Here is a 13,046-nt window from a genome sequence, read left to right as displayed (position 1 = left end):
ATTAACTTCATCATAATAGAATCCAGCTTTTTCCCAATAACAAAAGCTGGCCTAACTTTCTGCTTTGTGCCTTACTTAGAAGTCTTGCATATGATGATATCCAGTGCCGCGGGATCACTCCCAAAACCAGGGAATTTTGATAAATTACAGTCATTGCACCCTTTTTCTTTAAGGCTTCTGGACACAGGCATCACTTGAAGAGGACTTGTGGATTTTAACCCCACTAGTTCACCTATTACTTTTTCTCTAGTGAGAGTAATTATTTTAAGTTTTTCCTTCTTTAAATATGCAGTTGGAATGTCTTCTACTGTGAAATCCAATCCAAAATAATTACATAGAATCTCTACTAATTTTCCCATTTCCCATCATTAATTCCTCATCCTCCTAGTGACCAACTTCCTATTGGGTACCCCTACAGGAGTTAGATTATTCTCATTCTTACTTTATCCTTTGATGCCTTTTAAAATATTCCCAATCCTCTCACCTACCAGAATCCAGAAGGTGCTGGCTTCTCTTCTCCTCACAAAACTGCAGTGATTTCTCCTCACTCGCATTGGGGAATTAACTGAAGGGGGTGTGCTGGATTAGACCTACCCAACAATGAGGAATCCACCAAAATATGTGGAGAAGACATGCTGTGAGGTACTAGAGTAACATGAATTTATCATTTGTTAAATTTAATGTTCTTAACCTTTTTAATTATTTTGCTTTTTTATTTTAAATAAAATGTAAATACCTTAACTCATTAATTGATTTTTAATTGTTGTTAAATGTTATTGAATATCAGACATTTTTGGCAGGTTTAACAGATGCTTAATTCCAGGGTCACGGATTAGTTGGCTATTGACATTTTTTTTTCAGCAGTTTTAAGAGCGGGACTTGTTCTAGCTCCCCACTGTGACTGAATTTACAATTGGAATGCTTCTTCTTGCAGGACCAAGAAGGGAAATGCAAATAAGATAAGTGAGTACTTTGTTCAGAGATCAGCAGCTAATGCGAGCAGCTTTCTTCTGACTGAAAAATCCAGCTCAATAAATTTTGAAAGGGAATTGGATAAATATTTGCAAGGGATGGAATTGGTTATGGGGAAAGAGCAAGGGATTGAGACTAATTCGAACTGACACAAGTGTAATGGGATGAATAGCCTCTTTATGAATTGTATTATTTCTCAAGTTTCTAAGATACTATTTTCTTTATATGTGTCAAGTCTAACTGACAGTTACTGCCCTTTCTATCTTCAGGTTTCACCTTTCATCTTTCTATATATGACAGGATTCTTGGCTTCAATATCTTTTCTTCTCTCAAGTGGAGCTACCAGAGCCAAAGCTGTCAGTTCTTTCCCAATCATTCTATCCACTCATTGAGAAGAGATGGAAGCAAAAGACAAGAAATTATAGGCCAGTTAGCCTGACTGCAGTTGTTGACCAGATGTTAAACTCCATTATTAAGGCTGAAGTTTCAGGGTACTTGGAGGTAGCATGGTTTCCTTAAGGGAAAACCTCGCCTGACATATTTGTTGGAAATGTTTGAGGAAAGGAAATAACAGGCAGGATAGACAAAGGAGAGTTGGTGGATATTGTTTACTTGGATTTTCAGAAGACCTTTGAAAAGGTGCCAGACATGAGGTTGCTAAACAAGATAAGAGCCAATGGTATTACAGGAAAGATATCCGCATGGAAAGAAAATTGGTTGACTGACAAAAGGCAAAGGGTAAGAATAAATGGTGCCAATTCTGGTTGGCTGCTGGTTACTAATGATGTTCCACAAGAGTAGGTGTTGGATTTGCATTTTATATGTTTATGATCTGGATGACAGAATTGGTGGCTTTGTAACCAAGTTTGCAGCCAATGCAAAGATATGTGGAGTGTGAGGCAGTGTGGAGGAAGCAGGGAGTCTGCAGAAGACTTGGACATACAGTGGCATGCAAAAGTTTGGGCACCCCTGGTCAAAATTTCTGTTACTGTTAATAGCTAAGCGAGTAAAAGATGACCTGATTTCCAAAAGGCGTAAAGTTAAAGATAACACATTTCTTTAACATCACTGGACAACAAATTTTTTCAAAAGTGTTGCTTCCTCAGAATTTTTCTTTTTTGTTTCTGTTAGACTCCTTGGAGATGAACACAAATATAATTTCTGACTACTTGTATCATGTAGGAATTTGGAGAAACAACAAATTAACTTTTATTGAATATAATGTGTTTAATTGCATAATGGTGCTGATGCTTTGCAATAGTTCAACTAAGTTAAAAATACTTTGTTAATGATTTTCATTTGTACTCAGTGTCTGAGGTTTCTCGCTTAAGTGTCCAACAATAATTCACCAGTTGCCCTGGTATCTTTTCTCCATGACTGCAATGTCCTGATGAAACCTTTCACCATGCTCGTCATTAACAGCACCAACATTTGCAGGGAAGAAGTCTAAATGGGAATGCAGAAAATGAATCTTTAATGACATGTTGCATTTCATGGTTTTATATGCTTGAAGCATGCTTTCAACCAGCTGCATGTAGGTTGGTGCTCTGTAGATGCCGAGAAAAATTTCAACAACTTCCTTGAATGCTTTCCGTGTGATTTTCTCCAGTCCCACTAGAAATTCTTCAAGTTGCCTGTCATTGATGACCTGTTTGATTTGTGAACCAACAAAAATGCTTTCCTTAATCTTGGCATCAGTTATTCTGGGAAGCATCTGTCTCAAATATCAAAATTCTTCATAGAAATTTTTGTGCCTGGTGATAGCAAATTCCATCCTTACAGTCCTGAACCCAACAATTATTACTAAAACCTGTCCTGCCATGCAGCAGGCACGCCACCTAAGCGTGCCCAAACAGGCCTGGACAAGATAGGAAACTTTCCAGTTTACATTGTAGGCAACAATTTAATTGACTTGAATTATGAATTGAAATAACAAATACAGGTGATTTCAAAAAATGGCACGTGATAGGGAAATTTCAAGGTGATTTTCATGATCAGCAGTCCAAAATGCATAAAATGCTCCCAAAAGTATTCAGGAAGCAGAATCTTTGTTGTCCAGTGTATTTTAATCAAGATTACTTTTTTATTTCCATCTTTTACAGTTTCAAAATAACAAGAAAGGAAAAGGGTTCGAAGCAAACATTTGGGCACCCTGCATAGTCAGTACTTAATAACACCCCCTTTGGCAAGTATCACAGCTTGTAAACACTTCTGTAGCCAGCTGAGAGTCTTTCAACTCTTGTTTGGGGGATTTTTGCCCATTCTTCCTTGCAAAAGGCTTCTAGTTCTGTGAGATTCTTGGGCCATCTTGCATGCACTGCTCTTTTGAGGTCTATCCACAGATTTTCGATGACGTTCAGGTCGGGGGACTATGAAGGCCAAGGCAAAACCTTCAGCTTGCGCCTCTTGAGGTAGTCCATTGTGGATTTTGAGGTGTGTTCAGGATCATTATCCTGTTGTAGAAGCCATCCTCGTTTCAGCTTTAGCTTTTTAACAGACGGTGTGATGTTTACTTCCAGAATTTGCTGGTATTTAATTGAATTCATTCTTCCCTCTATCAGTGAAATGTTCTCCGTGCTACTGGTTGCAACACAAGCCCAAAGCATGATCAATCCACCCCCATGTTGGAGAGGTGTTCTTTTCATGAAATTCTGCACCCTTTTTTCTCCAAACATACCTTTGCTCATTACAGCCAAAATGTTCTATTTTATCTTCAACAGTCCATAAGACTTCTTTCCAAAATGCATCAGGCTTGTTTAGATGTTCCTTGGCAAACTTCTGACACCAAATTTTGTTGTGAGGATGCAGGAAATGTTTTCTTCTGATGACTCTTCCATGAAGGTCATATTTGTGCAGGAGTCGCTGCACAGTAGAACAGTGCACCACCACTCCAGAGTCTGCTAAATCTTCCTGAGGGTCTTTTGCAGTCAAATGGGGGTTTTGATTTGCCTTTCTAGAAATCCTACGAGCAGTTCTCTCGGAAAGTTTTCTTGGTCTTCCAGACCTCAACTTGACCGCCACCGTTCCTGTTAACTGCCATTTCTTAATTACATTACGAACTGAGGAAACGGCTACCTGAAAATGCTTTACTATCATCTTATATCCTTCTCCTGCTTTGTGGGCATCATTTATTTTAATTTTCAGAGTGCTAGGCACCTGCTTAGAGGAGCCCATGGCTGCTGATTGTTGGGACAAGGTTTGAGGAGTCAGTTTATTTATAAAGCTTTGAAATTTGCATCACCTGGCCTTTCCTAATGATGACTACGAACAAGCCATAGACCTAACAAGCTAATTAAGGTCTGAGATCTTGGTAGAAGTTATGTGAGATCTCAAATATCTTGGGGTGCCCGAACTTCTGCATGGTTCTCCTTTCCTTTTTTTCCACTCTAAAATTGTACAAAACAAAAATAATACACTAATCTTGCTTAAAATGTTGAAATGAATGCTCTGTCTTTAGCTTTATGACTTTTGGAGATCTGTTCATCTTCTACTCACTTAACTATTCACAGTAACAGAAATTTTTACCAGGGGAGCCCAAACTTTTGTGTGCCACTGTATTAGAAGAATGGGCAAAGAATTGACAGATGGAATACAGTGTAGGGAAGAGTATGGTCATGCACTTCAGTAGAAAAACTAAAGACATATACTATTTTCGAAACAGGAAGTGCATTCAGAAATCAGAGGTGCAAAGAGACTTAACAGACCTAGTGCAGGATTCCGTAAAGATTGACCTGCAGGTTGAGTTGGTAGTAGGGAAGGCAAATGCAATATTAGCATTCATTTTGGGAAGACTATAATATGAAAACAAGGATGTGATGTTGAGGTTTATAAGGCTTTGGTCAGACTGCACTTGGAGTATTGTCAGCAGTTTTTGGCCCCTTATTTGACTTGACTTTACTGAATTGAATTGACTTTATTTCTTACATCCTTCACATAAATGAGGAGTAAAAATCTTTACATTACGTCTCGGTCTAAATGTGCAATATGCAATCATAGCAATTTGCAATAATTTATAATAAATAGAACGGTCAATGCAACATAGAACACACTCAAATCTGCGTGAGTTGATGAGTCTGATGGCCTGGTGGAAGGAGCTGTTCCAGAGCCTGTTGGTCCTGGCTTTTATGCTGCGGTAGCATTTCCAGATGGTAGCAGCTGGAATAGATTGTGATTGGGGTGACTCAGGTCCCCAATGATCCTATGGGCTCTTTTTACAGACCTGTCTTTGTAAATGTTCTGAATCATGGGAAGTTCACAACTACAGTTACACTGGGCTGTCCGCACCACTCTCTGCAGAGTCCAACGATTAACGGAAGAACAGTTCCCATACCAGGCAGTGATGCAGCCAGTCAGGATGCTCTCAACTGTGCCCCTGTAGAAAGTTCTTAGGATTTTGGGGCCCCTACCAAACTTCCTCAATCATCTGAGGTGAAAGAGGTGCTGTTGTGCCCTTTTCACCACACAGCTGGTGTGTACAGACCACGTGAGGTCCTTGGTGCTGTGGATGCCGAGGAACTTAAAGCTGCTTACCCTCTCAACCCCAGATCCATTGATGTCAATAGGGGTTAGTCCATCTCCATTCCTCCTGTAATCCACAACCAGCTACTTTGTTTTTGCGACATTGATAGAGAGGTTGTTTTCTTGACACCACTGTGTCAGAGAGATGACTTCTTCCCTGTAGGGCACCTCGTTATAGGTGGAGATTAGGCCAATCAATGTTGTATCATCAGCAAATTTAATTAACAGATTAGAGCTGTGGGTGGCGACACAGTCATGGGTATACAGGGAGTTAAGGAGGGGACTTAGTACACAGCCCTGAGGGGCTCCTGTATTGAGAATCAGAGGAGTGGAGGTGAGGGAGCTCACTCTTACCACCTGCCGGCAATCTGACAGGAAGTCCAGGATCCAGCTGCACAAGGCAGGGTCAAGGCCAAGGTCTCTGAGCTTCTTGTCGAGCCTGGATATTTAAGAAAGAATGACTTGGTTTTGGAGAGGGTCCAGAGGAGGCTTATGACAATGATTCTAAGAATGAAAAGATTAACAAATGTAGAGCATTTGATGGTTCTAGAAGAATGGGGGGTTAAGCCTCATCAAAACATAATGAATATTGAGAAGTCTAGATCGAGTGGACATGGAGAGGATGCTTCCAATAGTGGGAGAGTCTATGACTAGAGGGAACAGCCTCAAAATAGAAGGACATACATTTTGAACAGAGCTAAGGTGGAATTTCTTTAGTCAAAGTGAGGTGAATCTGTGGAATTTATTGCCACAAGTAGCTGTGGGGCTGAGAGGGAATATAAATTAGCCATGATTGAATCATGGAACAGGCTCATTGGGCCAAATTGCCTAATTCTGCTCCTATCTCTTATTATCATTATAGTCATTTGTTTTCTGATGCACAAAGCCCAACTGAAAGTTCAGCCCACCTGCCATAATTCCAGAATTTATTTGAAATTCTTCACCTTGGGCAGCAAAAGATCATAGAGAATCTACATGGAGATTTTTGAAAAGTCATTGGCAGATTCTAGGGTTGAAATGCAAATTATATAAATTGAACATATAGTTGAAATCCATCCCAAACTGTAGTGTATCTGAAGAGTTTCTACCAACATGTGTCACTTCTGTATAAAGCGAAATGTTTTCCATCCGACATGAACTGTAGAATTATTAACAGCCTGGAAGGAAATCATTTGATTGCAGATCCCATGCCAACTCCTTATAGAGTCACACACGTTCCCCGCAATTTCTTAATAAAACATGCAAATTATTTCCCCACTCCGGTCTATTGAATACTGTTTTCAAGGACTCAAGGAAATATTTGTCTACCTTACTGGCAGTGTGTGCCTGATCAAACCTATTCTTTACAATCAGAAGTTTATTATCATAATTCTGTCCTTTAACGGAATTTCTATTCATTGCTCCTTGACTTAGACACTGAGGGGAACAGTACATTGAGCTTAATATGGACTCATATAGTCCTCCACAGATGAGGCAGGAAGTGGCTGATAGAGCAAGTGACTGGGTGGTTTATGAAGGGGCATTCTCAATAGCATTCCATATAGCATTCCAAATTCTCCTTCTGAGCTGTCATGGCCCAGGAAATCAGTCAAAGAAGCTTTCAGCACATGCTTAAACCTTTCCTTGAGGCCAGCTAATAAAGTTCTCCCATGAACTGTTGCAATACAGTGTTTGTTTCGGAAGACTGGTGTTTCGCTTCTGAATGATGAGGCCTGTCAAATGGATCTGATTGGGACTAACAAGGGCCTTTCAGTCCTGAATACAGTTTCATAAGGTTTCAACACAACCGCTTAGATTTTGTACTCTTTGTCCTATTTATGAACCCAGATTCCAACTGCTGTAATATTCATTCAACAAATCTTGCTCTTTTCAAAGATATACAACATTGTGACATGCACCCAGTTCCCTCTGTACAGGCATCCCATTAGAATCATGTCACTTACCCAAAATCCTCCTCATTATTTCTGCTGAGCATGTCTCTTCATATTTTTCAACATTAAATTGTAAATGCCCCTTGTCTGCCCGTCTGGCAGCCTCTGCCTCATGTAGGATTTTATTAGTTGTACTGTTTTAAGTAAAAACTGTCAATGACTATAAGAAACAGCTGACAAATTGATAAGGATGCATTAACATCTTAGTACGGATCTGGACTTTGTGGCAAAATGTCAATGGAAGATGCGTTATCCTGCATTTTGTCACCAAGCTGGGGAATTCAATGCACATGGATGTGGAGGTTCTGAGGTGGCTGTCAGTCTTTCCTCTTGCGTGTGGTTGCCACCTGTCCCTGGTTTTAGATTCCACACTGGTTTCAGTGTGGAGGTGCTGTAATATACAATATTCTCTTGCTTCTGAAATTTACACAAGTAGTGAAGAAACTGCTTCAACATTGATTCAGTGGAGGCAAATGGCTGAAAGGGATGCAAGGGGATCTTGTTCTGTAGAAGATATGTTTGTGATCTTTAAATATTGGAGGAACTTTCTAATATACACTTGAATATTTTTATTTTCCAAAATATTTTTAATTGTGTTTTAATTTTCAAAAATAAAAATAAATCATACTTAATGGATTTGAATGCTTGAATCATTCCAAAAAATACAAGCTTAAAGTGTTTTGTCTAATATAAGGTCATGTTCTGTTTCTTTTTTGTCTCTAAAATCATACATGGGATAACTTTGGCTACAGTACCTCACCATCAGGGATTGAGATACTTTCCCAGTGAAAAGATTGCATGAGCTACATTCATAATGTTTGACAAACATCAGTAGGCAACTTAGACCCACTTAAAATGCTGTCCTATAACATCCACCCTGCCCTTCTTTAACACAATCTTTGATTTTGTCATTTCTCAAATCTTCACTGCTCCTTTCTTTCATTTCTCATGAATATCAAATAAAATACCATTCTTATGTCCAGATTTTTTCCTTGTAAAATTCATGATGCTGTTCAACACTCTTTTTAATCTCATATCATTTTCAGACTTGGGAACTAAATCATATAACCTCCATAATAACTGCTTTCAGATATTCATTATCACACTTTGCATTACATTATGCAAGCCATGAACTTCAACTTGATTTCTTAATATTAAAAAGTAAATTGGGCTTATGGATGGACCAACAGCATTGTGAACTTCAATTTGTTGACCATGTAAGTATAAGATCCCATGTCCACAACATTTAAGTGAGAATAAAGGCTGATTTATACTTCTGTGTCAAATGGACGTCGTAACCTACGCAAGTGACCTACGCGCGTTGTGAGCATTTATACTTGTGCGTCGGTGTGTCTGCGTCGCTCTGCAATTCGCACACGTCACGCATGCACACACACCTGCCCGTGCAAGGCTTCATGGTCATGGTAATCTCTGTCAGGGCAAACAAGAAGCGAGCGTCTTTCTTCATAAAAGCAAAATGTGTCCTCCATAATTTCGGAGGTCTGTAAAGCTTTATGGAAAGCATTGCAGCCAGAGTTCCTTCCCTGCTCTTCAGTCGGCCAATGGGAAGCTACTGCAGCGTAGGAGGAAATGCAATGCTACCAAGCGGACCAATCAGAGCTTTTGCGGTCTGCGTTGCCACGACGCGCAGTTACATTTTGGTAAAGGTGTGCGTTGGCTCTGCGTAGGGTTTGCGGTGACGCAGTACTTACGGCGTCGAGTTGATGCAGAAGCATAAATCAGGCTTTGGGTTTGTTCGTTGATGTGTAACACTCCCTAGTGAGGTTATGAAATTTCTCGAAACATTACTTCTCCACCTGAAACCCTCGCTCCGAGAGGAGAGAATTCCAGCCATCTCTTGCCACACTCTAATCATGATCTTGGAAGTATCCTCACCAGATCTGGTCCACAGGACACCCTCTCCAGTGTGTGTTTAATTATTAGCATTATTATGCCCCACCAATCGAATCCGCAAGCTCTCTCCCTCTCTTCTGCAGACTCTCTCTAACATGGTAACTTAATTCTAATTCTACAGTCCTGCTGCTGCCTGGTGTTTCTGTCACTTAAGTGCACAAGTATTACCTTTTTCAGCTCTAGGTCTTGCTACTGTTATGATGTTTTAGAAAATTTGCCTCTACGACCATCCTTTTTATTACCTCTCTTAATACCTCCTTTACATGGCTCAGTGTCAAAGATTGAGAATACTTCAGAGAGTTTGAAGAAGTTAAAATGACAAAACACAAGGTTGTTTTTGTAAACGTTTCAGGAATAAATCCATCAAATTATGATCCATGTATAAAACAAGTAACAATTTGTACTCTGAACTGCAAAGTTACTTTGGAATGGTTCCTTAGAATTTACTAATTTTCTGAGGTTCACTGGGACTAGCAATCAAATCATAAAAGTATTTTCAAAAAAACATTAATTTGCTGAGAAACTAATCAGTCTATATGAACAGAACTTTTAAATGAGTCAATGCAGTCTTTTTGTTAATTTTCCATAATGCTTAATCAATGTATTTATAGTAGGAGAACAGGATACCCATACAGCAAATATCTGCTATGGGTGTAACTATTATCAGTATGATTAAATAAAATTGGCACCAAGTTGCTATTTTTAGATATATCAGGGTATGTAAATTTAATGTAAAGAGAAAGGAAATGGTGATTTTGTACTATACTCCACAATATGCTATAGTTCTTATTAATGCTGTGAGCTCAAAGATATTTAGACCCTTGCTGCCATTCAGGGCCCCAGACAGTCCTTCCAGGTGAGGCAACACTTGAGTCTGTTGGAGTCACGTGCTGTGTATGGTGCTCCTAGTGTGGCCTCTTGTATATTGGTGACACCCGACATAGATTGGGAAACTACTTCGCCGAGCATCTACATTCTGCCCGCCAGAGCAAGCAGGATCTCCCAGAGGCCACCCATTTTAATCCCACTTCACCTTCCCATTCCGATGTGTCCGTCCATGGCTTCCTCCACTGTCGGGATAAAGCACCTCCACCCCCCTTCAACATTTCCCATCCCATTGTCCGTCTCTCATGTTATCTCCTTGCCTGCCCATCACCTCCCTCTGATTCTCCTCCTCCTACCCTTTCTTCTTTCTTCCATGGCCTTCTGTCTCTTTCACCAAACAAATTCCGAGCTCATTGCTTCATCCCTCCCCCTCCAAGTTTCACCTATCACCTGGCGTTTCTTTCCTCCTCCCCCCACCTCTCAAACCTACTCCTCAGCTTTTTTTCTCCAGTCCTGCCGAAGGGCTTCGGCCTGAAATGTCGACCGTACTTTTTTCCATAGATGCTGCCTGGCCTGTTTAGTTCCTCCAGCCTTTTGTGCTTGTTGCTTGGATTTCCAGCATTTGCATTTCTCTTGTTTTAGACAGAAACACACAGGATTGAAAAATACAAAACAGAAAATTCTAGAAGTGCTCAGCAAGTCAGGTTGCACCACAGAAACAGGAACAGTTGGTGTTTTCAATCAAAGACTTTTCATCAGAATTGGGATAAACTTAATTTATATTCTGCGTCCTGAAATATTAGCTCTACTTCTTTTTCTGCAGATGCTGCCTAAACTGTGAAGTCTTCAAAGAATTTTACTTTTCAGATTTCCACTACCTGCATTTTATATATTTTCATATGTAGCAATGTATTTTTGACACAGACAAACTCAGCAAACATTTGTTCATATATTTAGTGAGATATAACACATAAGAGGCCTTTCCAGTCCTTCAATCCACCCCCACAGCAACCCCTGATTTAACCTTAGCTTAAACACGAGACAATTTACAATGACCAACACCCTATGTATGTCTTTGGACTGTGCGAGGAAACCTGAGCACCCAGAGGAAACACAGGCAGACGAGGAGAACACACAAACTCCTTCAAAGACAGCGGTGGAATTATATGCTTCTCACATTTCATGAACAGGATTTTTTCATTCGAGTTCCAATCCTGAAATAGAATCATGTGATTAACAGCTACGTTGGCATTGTAGCATAGTGGTTAGTGTGGCACTTCAGTGTACCAGAGAGCTGGGTTCAATTCTTGCCGCTGTTTGCAAGGAGTTTGCATGTTCTCCCCATGACCCCATGAGTTTCTTTTGGCTGCTCTGGTTTCCTCACACAGTTCGAAGACCTACCATTTAGTAGGTTAATTGGTCATTGAAACTTGCCCTGTGATTAGGCTAGGGTTAACATAGAACATAGAATAGTACAGCACAGTACAGGCCCTTCGGCCCACAATGTTGTGCCAACCCTCAAACCCTGCCTCCCACATAAGCCCCCACCTTAAATTCCTCCATATACCTGTCTAGTAGTCTCTTAAACTTCACTAGTGTATCTGCCTCCACCACTGACTCAGGCAGTGCATTTCACGCACCAACCACTCTCTGAGTAAAAAACCTTCCTCTAATATTCCCCTTGAACTTCCCACCCCTTACCTTAAAGCCATGTCCTCTTGTACTGAGCAGTGGTGCCCTGGGGAAGAGGCGTTGGCTATCCACTCTATCTATTCCTCTTATTATCTTGTACACTTCTATCATGTCTCCTCTCATCCTTCTTCTCTCCAAAGAGTAAAGCCCCAACTCCCTTAATCTCTGATCATAATGCATACTCTCTAAACCAGGCAGCATCCTGGTAAATCTCCTCTGTACCCTTTCCAATGCTTTCACATCTTTCCTATAGTGAGGCCACCAGAACTGGACACAGTACTCCAAGTGTGGCCTAACCAGACTTTTATAGAGCTGCATCATTACATCGCAACTCTTAAACTCTATCCCTCGACTTATGAAAGCCAACACCCCATAAGCTTTCTTAACTTCCCTATCTACATGTGAGGCAACTTTCAGGGATCTGTGGACATATACCCCCAGATCCCTCTACTCCTCCACACTACCAATTTTCCTGCCATTTACTTTGTACTCTGCCTTGGAGTTGGTCCTTCCAAAGTGTACCACCTCACACTACTCCGGGTTGAACTCCATCTGCCACTTCTCAGCCCACTTCTGCATCCTATCGATATCTCTCTGCAATCTTTGACAATCCTCTACACTATCTACAACACCACCAACCTTTCTGTCATCTGCAGACTTGCCAACCCACCTTTCTACCCCCACATCCAGGTCGTTAATAAAAATCACGAAAAGTAGAGGTCGCAGAACAGATCCTTGTGGGACACCACTAGTCACAACCCTCCAATCTGAATGTACTCCCTCCACCACCACCCTCTGCCTTCTGCAGGCAAGCCAATTCTGAATCCACCTGACCAAACTTCCCTGGATCCCATGCCTTCTAACTTTCTGAATAAGCCTACCATGTGGAACCTTGTCAAATGCCTTACTAAAATCCATGTAGATCACATCCACTGCACTACCCTCATCTATATGCCTGGTCACCTCCTCAAAGAACTCTATCAGGCTTGTTAGACACAATCTGCCCTTCACAAAGACATGCTGACTGTCCCTGATCAGACCATGTTTCTCTAAATGCCCATAGATCCTATCTCTAAGAATCTTTTCCAACAGTTTTCCCACCACAGACATAAGGCTCACTGGTCTATAATTACTCGGACTATCCCTACTACCTTTTTTGAACAAGAGGACAACATTCGCCTCCCTCCAGTCCTC

This window comes from Mobula hypostoma, chromosome 14 (genome assembly GCF_963921235.1).
Source record: "Mobula hypostoma chromosome 14, sMobHyp1.1, whole genome shotgun sequence".
NCBI classification, from domain to species: domain Eukaryota; kingdom Metazoa; phylum Chordata; class Chondrichthyes; order Myliobatiformes; family Myliobatidae; genus Mobula; species Mobula hypostoma.
The sequence above is the reverse complement of the archived record's forward strand: the minus strand, read 5'-3'. Positions refer to the sequence as shown.